This window comes from Ambystoma mexicanum, chromosome 6q (assembly GCF_040938575.1).
Source record: "Ambystoma mexicanum isolate Mex_15411 chromosome 6q, UKY_AmexF1_1, whole genome shotgun sequence".
Classification (NCBI taxonomy): Eukaryota; Metazoa; Chordata; class Amphibia; order Caudata; family Ambystomatidae; genus Ambystoma; species Ambystoma mexicanum.
Window position 1 is genome coordinate 649362098 of NC_090937.1, and position 9876 is coordinate 649371973.

General features: G+C 43.5%; 1 protein-coding gene across 1 annotated transcript in view; it reads right to left on the reverse strand.

The window, feature by feature from the left end:
- Positions 1-9312, reverse strand: part of LOC138516193 (uncharacterized) — a 402743-nt gene extending 393431 nt beyond the window's left edge. Inside the window, exon 1 of the mRNA XM_069631134.1 lies at positions 9183-9312. The gene's annotated coding sequence lies outside the window, so the exon portion shown is untranslated. The remainder of the gene's footprint in view (positions 1-9182) is intronic.
- Positions 9313-9876: the final 564 nt, after the last annotated feature.

Sequence of the window (9876 nt, forward strand, 5' to 3'; positions counted from 1 at the left end):
CCGATCCCTGGGTAGTGCCTCCGATAGAAGTTGAGCCTGAAATACAGGAGAGCTGGATTCAAGACTTAACTGTCTCTGGTGGGGTGACTTCCACCTCCCTTGGATTCAAAACCTTCCCTTGGCCCTCTCCTCACCTTAATTCCTTAGAAGGCGTGCTCTCCGTCCTGCTCTTCATGGCAGGGGTGCGTAGTCTTGTGTGGGCGTGAGCGACAAAGTTGCTTCACTGGTGCGAGCCGATTTGAGTGTCTTTAAGGTAGGTCTTGCTGCGTTACAGTCTTTGTATTCTATTCTGTTCTTTCCTTCCTTCCTCTTATTGTTATTAATGTCTTATTTCCACTCTTTAGGCATGCAAGAGATTTTGGCGTTTTTTGTGCGGGGTGGAGCTAAGCACGAGCCAGTAAATGAAGGTGCGATGTGCGCAATGCTGTCTGGTAAGTAATGCGCAATGCGCTGTGCTGTTTTGCCTTGTATATGCTAACCTGTGTCTTTCCCCTTCCTTCGTAGGTCACGGTGCTCTTTGCCGGTTGCAGTGATGTTCCGGTATGATGCTGAACAAGAGGCGACTGATCCGGCAAGAATCTTGTGATTTTCGTTGTTTGAGTGGAACCATGAGTATGCGCTCACTAATGCTGTTCTTCTCTCTCCTCTTTTCAGGTTGCTGCGTTCCGGGAAGCATGCGATGCCCAGATGATGGAGTTCGCTGGATCGAAATGTCTCCAGGTAAGCACAATCAGGAGCTGGCAATGGGCTGAAGACAGGATGCTACTCAGAGGTAGGATTTGAATAACAATGTTTTTTCTCTCTGCAGGCACGCGGTTCCAAGAATAGCTGGCATCAAAGAATTCTGGAGATCCAACTGGACACGGTGAGCGTTACGCTGCAAACAGCAGAATAACGCGAAGCGTGTTCTGCTGTTTGGGTGTGGTTTAAATAGTCTTCAGGTAAAGTAGTCCAAGTAAAGTAGTCCCAGGCCAGCCACACCCTAAACACTATACTGTGTAGCTCAGTTCTTAGGAACTGAGCTATGTGAGTGCCTCCATGTTGACTGAAGCTCCCAAGAAAGTAGTTCCAAGTAAAATAGTCCCAACCTAAAGGTGTTCTCCATAGTGATTATGAGCCTGGTGCCAAAGGCGCCAGGACTGACTCCAAGAGAGTCTCGGGTGAGATTTTAAGGCCATAATGGAACCTCGAAACCTGGCCCTACCTTGCAGGCTGACTTGCCAGTGGGGGGTCAGGGGTAGCGATCATGACATTTTTGGTGTGGGAAGGGTTTCCTAGATGGGGAGTGTGTTAGGTAATAAGGTCAGACAATGGTCCACATTTTGTGAACCAAACATTTGAGCAGATCAGCTTGTTGGTTGGTATAAAGTACAAGTTTTCCTCGGCTTATAATTCACAAGGAAATGGGACCTGCGAGAGGCTCAACGGTTTTCTTAAGGAAAGAATAGCCAAGTTGAAGCTTACTCTGAAGAAAGGGTAGTTGCATTGCCTACCACTGGCATTATATGCTTTGAGCAACCAACCGGGTTCTGACCACCATCTCACGCCTCACGAAATTGTACTGGGAGGTGGATGAGAACACCCCTAATGCCTCTGTCCAGAGTTAGAAGTGATGCTCAGTCAACTGCAGATTGTTTTGGAATGGAAATGCATGATTGTTTGAACTGTATGATTTCCAGTATTTCTGTCATTTCAGGACAGCTGCAGCGACAGGAGTGCAGGGCAGTACAGAACACAGAAGGAGATGCTTCAACAAATCAACCTCAAGAATTCCGTCTTCCCAAGTTATTCGCCGGAGATGAGGTCCTAATATGCAACTACGTGAGAAAAAGGTGGGACGTTTATAGTAGAAGACGTCACGCCATCTGCTGTCAAAGTGCAGGGCAGGCGGGCTTCGATTTTTATTGGAGACATCAAAGGTTTTGCTGGAGAAACCTCTCTGCCCTTTGCACCACACGAGAAGCAAGTACAAGCATCAGGGAAGAAACACAGCACGTGCAGACAAGATCTATGACGAGGAAGAAGGACACAGAAGCTGACAAATAAAAAAGATAGAAAGTGTTGGACTGTGGCTTAGTCTGGGACACTCCTTTTTTCTGTCTCTGAAAAGGTTAAGGGAAGCAAAATTCAAACACTCAGTGCAAATCTGTTGCAAATCTGTTGCAGGGTTAAGGGAAGATCTATATTCTTAAAGCCTCAATAGCTTATTGACTTTGGTCTGAGGGATGCTTAAGCCTTGATAAGAAGAGAGATATGCCAGACTCTGATTGTGACTTTGATAACTGGAAGAGAGTGCAGTATCCTGATTCGTTCCATACTGAGTTCTTGTTCGGATTTGCCCATGGTGTTATCCAATGACAATGTTTCAAGGATTATATTTGAATTTTTTCTCTATGTGCTGCGCTCATAAGAGAGATTGTGGGGAGAACTTCTAATATGTGTACTTTTTTGCAAGATCCTAAAAATGGCCCGATTGTAAGGAAACTACTTGCAGTAATTATCGAGCAAGTGTTGCAGTTACCTGAGTATAGTGGGGATAGCATAAATGCCCCTGTCACCTGAGGCTGCACACAGACTTGTTGGAAGGGTTTTCTTTCATCTGATTGAAGAATACCCACATCTTGGTGGCAGACACACGGATATGTTCACATTCCTAAGGGATCCCAGTCACACTGAAAATCTGTCTGAGATCTTGGAGAGAATAATTATCCAAGTAAGCCTATATTCCGAGAGAACCCACAGGACAGTAGTGTGAAACTTTCCTTTGAGAGACCGATCGAGAAGGTTGCTGGCAAAGACAGACATTTGTTTTATGCTGAAAGAAGTTCATCATGTCGTCTGGCTTAAAGCAAATTCGAGGAGTGGACTGGGAGCTGATATATGTCGTAGAACTGATCTAGACTAGACATATTGAGAGCAGCTTTCTTCTTGCTGGAGACATTTATATTTTGCATGGTTAAAAACTGGTTCCAGAAAAATAAAGATCGAGAGTTCATTTCTGTTATTCAGCAAGCAGACCAGTGGATCAAGGACGAAGGTGCCAAGGCAGGACAGCAACTTCCAGGAGAAGTGCGTGATGCTGATGTATTAAGAAAATTACTTTTTCCTTCCTTAGGCAATAAAAAATGGATAGTACTAGTAGCAACTTCCCGGACGTAGAAAGAAATTCACGTTGTCCACGGAATAGGTGTTGTACACCAACATACCTTTGCCTTATTTATGTTTGCATTTTGTTTATAATCATACTGCTCTCACTCACAGTCCGTACATCCTACTACCCTGATATACACCAATCTAGGACTCCAGTGAATCTTCCTGAGCAAAAGGAAGTAGCAATTGTGGCAACTACTAGATACCCAAGGCCCTATGTAGTTATTCCTGTTCCAAAGAAAAATGACCAATTACCTGAGTCTGAGATAAGCACTATTAGCATTCATTCACATGCAGGAAAGGTTGTAGAAATTGGACACAAGAAAAAGGCCTGGAAAAATGGGCAAGATAAGGGGTTGCCAGACAATGTGCCTGTAGATGTAATGCATGCAAATACACCTGCTCCTGTAGTGAAGAACCCAAACGTAACTCCTAGAAGACAGACATATATGGAGTTTATGCACAACATTTTCATTCCCAAATGGGCCGCTGAGCAAAGGAAACTCTAAACTTTCTCCTACCAGGGGAACATTAACAGGTGTACCTCGTCCACTGACAGATGTGCCTATTATTCATCCAGAAAGACGGAGTTATACTGGTAAACTTCATGACATGATTCTGGAAGGTCACAGGAAGAGAATGAGAACTACAAGAAACACTCAAGAAGATGATTTTGAGCTAAATGATTACCTGGACAGTACAGCACATTTGGGAAATAACATTTGGTACCAGCATATGAAAGAAGTAGGAAGAAGAACCTCGAATGAGAAATGCTTTGTGTGTGCACTCTTGCCATACAGTATGGGAAAGTCTAAAATCTGCATAGCTATCGAAATAGACGTCCAAACAGCTCATTGTCTTTCACACATAGCACTTTGAAAAACCAGAGGGACAGTTTATGGGTTGAGATGCCTACCTCAAATGGGCAACTGAATGGACAGATCCAGATGAAGATGACTAGGTGCAAGATACTAAGACAAGAAACAAAGTCCACACTAAGAATCATGTGATCAGATATGAGAAGCCTGGAGTAAAAGGAGCTGGAATCAGATGCGAAGTGAATATGAAATTGGAGGTTGCAGGAATTCTGCAGAGGATGCTTGAAGATGGAAGAATAGAGGTCAAATGCAGATCTGGGGATATGTGTTATCACCCAATGGATGGAAAGAAGGAGCGGTCGTCTGCAGAGCCCGGGTGATCATTGGATGCTATAAACCAGTCATTGACATTGTGCAGAATGGCTGTAAGCCAATATGGCCAAGACTTGCAAAATTATTGACTTGGGTTGAAGACAGAGAAGGACCTCTGCAGATTGTACCATTGGAAAGTTCAAAGCTGTGCTTCAGAAATAATGGCATAAGAAAAGTTGGAGAAAATAAGAATTGTGGTTGAATCTTTGATGTTCCAGGAATGGTACACTGTACAGCGGTGATTATTGATCATTATTGGGCTTGTGCAGCTAAAGCCTATATCAGATTGCCTGCAGATTGGGGAGGAATGTGCACACTGGTGAATGTCCATGTTCCAAAGTGATTCCAAAGGGTGATTTACACATTGACAATTTCCCAAAAGGAGATGCTCACCTGAGGAAGAAGAGATCTGTGGAGCTGATAAAGAGGATGAAGAGAGAGAACTATTTCTCAGCTAAATCAATAGAAGCCTTCAATGCCATACCATGCGAGCACAGGCTGTTTTGCCAGACCTCATCTGTGTTTGCGTTGATCTTAATGCCTGCTGTTCAGGTTGGAGCAAACACCAAGTGGCTACAAATCACCAGATGGTAATTGCTGCAGACAATTAACACTTCAATAAAAGGATTCAATGCAATCAGAGAAGAGATGAGAGCCATACGATTAATGACTCTTCAGAACAGATATATCCTGGATATGATTACAGCAATGGATGGAGGTGTTTGTGCAAAAATCAGAGAATCATGTTGCACATTTTACCGTCTCATGATGACGAGAATGGAACATTTACAGAGGCCAAAGACATGCTGACAAAACTCCATGACCAGATGATAGAGGAGGTAGAAGACATTGCTGATGACAGCTGGTTTGGATCACTCTTCTCTTGGGTCCCACAACGGATGGCAGACATTTTCAAGTTCCTTGGAGCCCTGATAGTGATGATATTGCTTGAATTTTGTGTGATCAAGATAATAATCTCACAATGCAAGAAGACAGCAAAGAAAGCCATAGGGATGAATATGATCGATGTCGAATCAGGATGGAAGCCCAAAGACCTGACAGATGAGATCAGAGACTTTGTGAAAACCAGTATCCATGCACCTGAGGGGACAAAGTTTCTGTATCCAAAGAATCATAAGAAATATGTGGGAAGAGGGATCCACTGCAGTCCAACTGGACAGTGCCATCTTATGACATGGAATAGGGATGAGCATGTGAAAACAGCAGGATGCCTGAAGGGAGTCAAAGATATTGGTGCCAAAAAAGTTGTTCTTCAGGCCAAGCTGCCTGGATATGAAGGATGATGTGGGAGTGGTCGATGAATCTGCCAGAGAGGGGAGTGTAGAGAAGGAGCCAAGTACCCCCACCTCAAGTGACCCACCCCTTTTACCTGTATGCTGGAAACCAGAGTATATGAAATATACAGAACAGCTGAATCGACAAAGAGCAGAATATGGGCTCAGTCCAGTGCCAGTGAAAGGGCCAGTACCTAAGAGAATCTGGGAGCCAACGTACCCATTGAGAAAACCTTATCTGCATACAAAAATATATGATGGCCATCTGAATGAGATCCCTGAAGAAGCAGAACCAATAAACGCAAGGATGAATGGTAGTATACCCATTGCCAAGTATATGCTATATGGAGCTGAAAATGAAGTGCATAAAAAGATGCAGTGATCAGAGAATGCGGATATCCTGTAAGGCATAAAGAAAGCAATAAGGATAAGTGACATCTTTGGCTCAAGGTGAAGAAACTAATGCCACAGAAACAGATGAAGATGTTAAATAATTTTATACGTATACAGATGCAGAAGAAACGCAAGCAGAAAAGTAATCGTAAAGCTAGCTCTAAGCTTATAGTAAAATAGATCGCGGCAAGTGCCAACATGTACATACATAGGATAGGAATGAGAGAATTATGGATGTTCACACTAAACGTATTAAAGTAGGTTGGACGTTAGTAAAAAGGCCTCAGTTCAGTATGTCGCAGTTGAAAAAGCAGACATTGAATTACAGAATCGGAGCTCAGAAAGGCGAGGTTGGATGAGCCCCAAGGAGCCAAGGTCTTATCAAACTGGAGTAAAATGACTTTGGATACAAAATCGTGTGAAAGAAAAAACCTGTTCAGAAGGAATGAACATAACAAGGAAGATGTCAGAGGTCTATTGGAATAAAATATTAAATACATGAAAAGGCTCGATTTTATGGTCTCTAGTCACATGGAAGCATGAAGTTGGACGAAGGAGATGGTCGCCCCTACGCATGAAGGCAGACTGTGCTGCTCACTCCCTAATTTTCTCAGAGCTAAGAACACTCTCAAGGACGAAGTTAAAAGGCCTAATTGACAGTAGACCACCGAGGTGATGATAGATTGATATGCTAATTGGTAGGAAGCTAAGGTTAAGGCAACCTCACCAGCATCCGGACGGCCAGCCTGCAGGCTGCTAACGTAGGTGGAAAAGTATTGAAGATGGATGAAGTGCCAACTAATTGTAGAGGACATGCATATTCATGGGTCTTATAGTGTGTAAACCAATGGGACGTTGTGTATTTAGTGATGTTCATGGTGGTCATTTTTAGAGGCGGGCTTAGTTGCCCACCTGATGTTAAGTAACCAATCACATGGTTACACCTTTTTTTGGCTAGTATGGATCACATACTTAGATGTTCACTGAGAGCCAATCACCCATGCTTATACGTTTTTGTAGTTTGCCATGTAGGATGACGCTGGTAGTGACGTAGGTCAACGTCATTGATGACACATTTTGTACTGTTTTTTCTTAAATGCTTTGAGTTTGAAGATCGAGCGTTTGCGCTGATGTTCCTTATGCTCCCTGTTTTAGACAATTGATAATAAAACAGTGTTCCTTTTGTCAACTTCCTGAGTTGGCTTTGATGTATGACTAAGATCTGCATCCCCATCCATCTCAAGGGTAATTGCTGCTCATCAAAGGGGCTGGACTTTCCAGTTCAACACCGCCACACAACTTATCGATTTGGACTGCCAAGATATCAACCCTGCATGCTAGGGCATCAATTCTGGCTCCAATGTTGTTGGTACTGTTATTTAGGGCCAGTAATGTCTAATTCAAGGCTGAGACATCCAGCTGAGATGGGCTAGGCGACGCACCAGGAGGATGCGCCACCTGATCGGTTCTAGCAAACTGTTCCATCTTTGCATTTTTTGGGGGATTGCCCATGCTGGGGCAGCAGCTGTAGTCGTTCCCAGTCTATAATACATTTGTCTTGCAATATTTCACCCAGCCGAGCACGGACTCTCCCAGGTGTAATCCAGTCACCATGTGCTCCTGCCGGATTTGGCCAGCGCTCAGCCAAGGGTAGGATTCAAAAGATGTCCAGAACCACCACTGCCCTCGGGGGGAGGGCTCAGATAAACACTAGCCCACATGCCATGCAAGATCGGCAGAGTGTCCCAAGTAGGCATGACCCAACCACTACCATTCTCTCTCGTTGCACCGCCACCGGTAAGGCCCACTCCTGGCACATCACACACAATTCAGAGACTTTAGGGTATATTTATCTGGACCTCTCTAAACAGCCCTCTTTTGCTTAACACAATATAGTACAACAGCTTGGTTTAGAGGGTTCCCTGCTTTTTCATTTTGACGCCCCACTGGCTCGTAGTGCTAGAGACTACTGGTTCTACCTCAGTCAATGATCTCTACAACTTACTTCTACCACCAAAGCAGGAAAAATGCAGTTCCATACCAAATCGTACAAAAAATATATCTCTTTATTTATTCTACATAAAATGACACACAAATCATGACTAAGGTAAGTAGTAGTTGATTTTGTGTTAGAAACATTTGTTAACAACAACAATGTCCATAAAGCAGCAGTGTATTCAATCTGTGTGGTCTGTACAATACTACTTGAGCTTGATTATTCAGGTCTTGTTAACTGTTCCCCCCTCAATATCAGGGAAGACACAGGACAATCCTTATTAGTCTATGTACACAGTGAAATTTACTCATTCATCCATCTTTTCAAATGCCTTACATCACTCAACATGTTTCATTCCTCACTCATACTTCTATACTTTCTGTCCATGAAATTTCTCAGGGGTGTGCAGAAACCAGACCGATTATACGATTTCTTTTTCTACTTTATGTATTTCTTTGTCCAAGGCAGGCGGGGTAGGTGGTTCTATTCCTCACTCCCCTTCTGTTCTCTATGGCAGTGTAGATGTCTACCTGAAAAAGCAAGTGAAAATAGACATGTTTTTTTTCACCAAACTAGTTATATTTAAATTATAACAATGTTTATGTATTGTTCACAGGTCAGGGGAAACAAAATGCTCCTCCTTCCAGTTCCATGTCTCCTCTCTTTCTCTCTCTCTCTCTCTCAGTTTGATCTAGTGGAGTGCTAACAATTATTGGGCTAATGTCTCACCCATTTTAAGTTCTGTGGGTCTCCTCCTGGTGACCCTTCTATCTTGTAACTATTTTTGCCAACAATATTAACCCGTGGTGGCCAAACAAATACTATTCAGTAGGTCTGACACCCACTTAGACACTCCCTCTTAATTAGCGATTAGCTCTGTCTCTAATTAATTGGCTCCTCAGTCTTACCTCCATATTATTTTGTCCCGCTTTCAGGGGGGATATTTTCTCCCAAAATGTGGTTGTGGGCCAGTCCTCTTTTCACGCTCATCCGCGACCTCTGTAGCTTGATTAACTATCCCTTTCTCAGGTAGATGACTCTGTCTGGGTAGCTGGTACGGGACAGTAAATGGTTGAACAGTTTATAGCTGTCTCCTCTCGTGTCCAAAAAACAGGGACAGTTCTTTCAGCCCTTTTCTTAAAAAGGTGCTGTGCTTACCTGTCAGCCGTTCTTCTTAATTAAATATCTTCACCTGCCATGTTTTTCTCTTTATCTTGTCTCGATTGCGTTCTTGTTTTCTGCAGTTCGTCTCACTGCTTTTCACACGTCAGGCTATAGCGCGGCGCTGCAGAAAAAACGCATGCACACGGAAGCCTAATTAATACCTTGCACCAGAGTGTGAACTCATTGGTTCTCTCTCCTAACACGCTAGTGCCAGTCAGAACTTTGTTGTTTCCCTGTTCGCTTACCTGGTCAGTAACTCTGTTCGTCTACAGTCTGTGTGCTTTCTTCTGATCTCGGCTTACGCCCTTTCTCCAGTTCTTGAACTTATAACCAGGTCTCCTACACCACGGCTGCAATCCACCGTGTCCCTTTGGGTCTGTTATTTATACGTTGTTTCCTAGGTTACCAAGGTACGTCAGCACGCTTCTAACGCTTCTCCCATTGGTCCTTTACTCTCACAGTCATTCTCGTTGGCATAGTTACTTGATTTCAACTGCATTAGACGTGGTTTTCACTGTATTCCTTCGGTATCTTCGTATTCATATGTATTGGAAGCTTTCATCTGAATACTCTGAGGTATGGTTGAAGTTCACTGACTCCCTTCGGTTCTGTTAATAGTGAATGTATCCCTCGAGCATATTGCTGGATCCTCATGTTCTTTGTACGTGTGCCCATAAACTCTCACAAT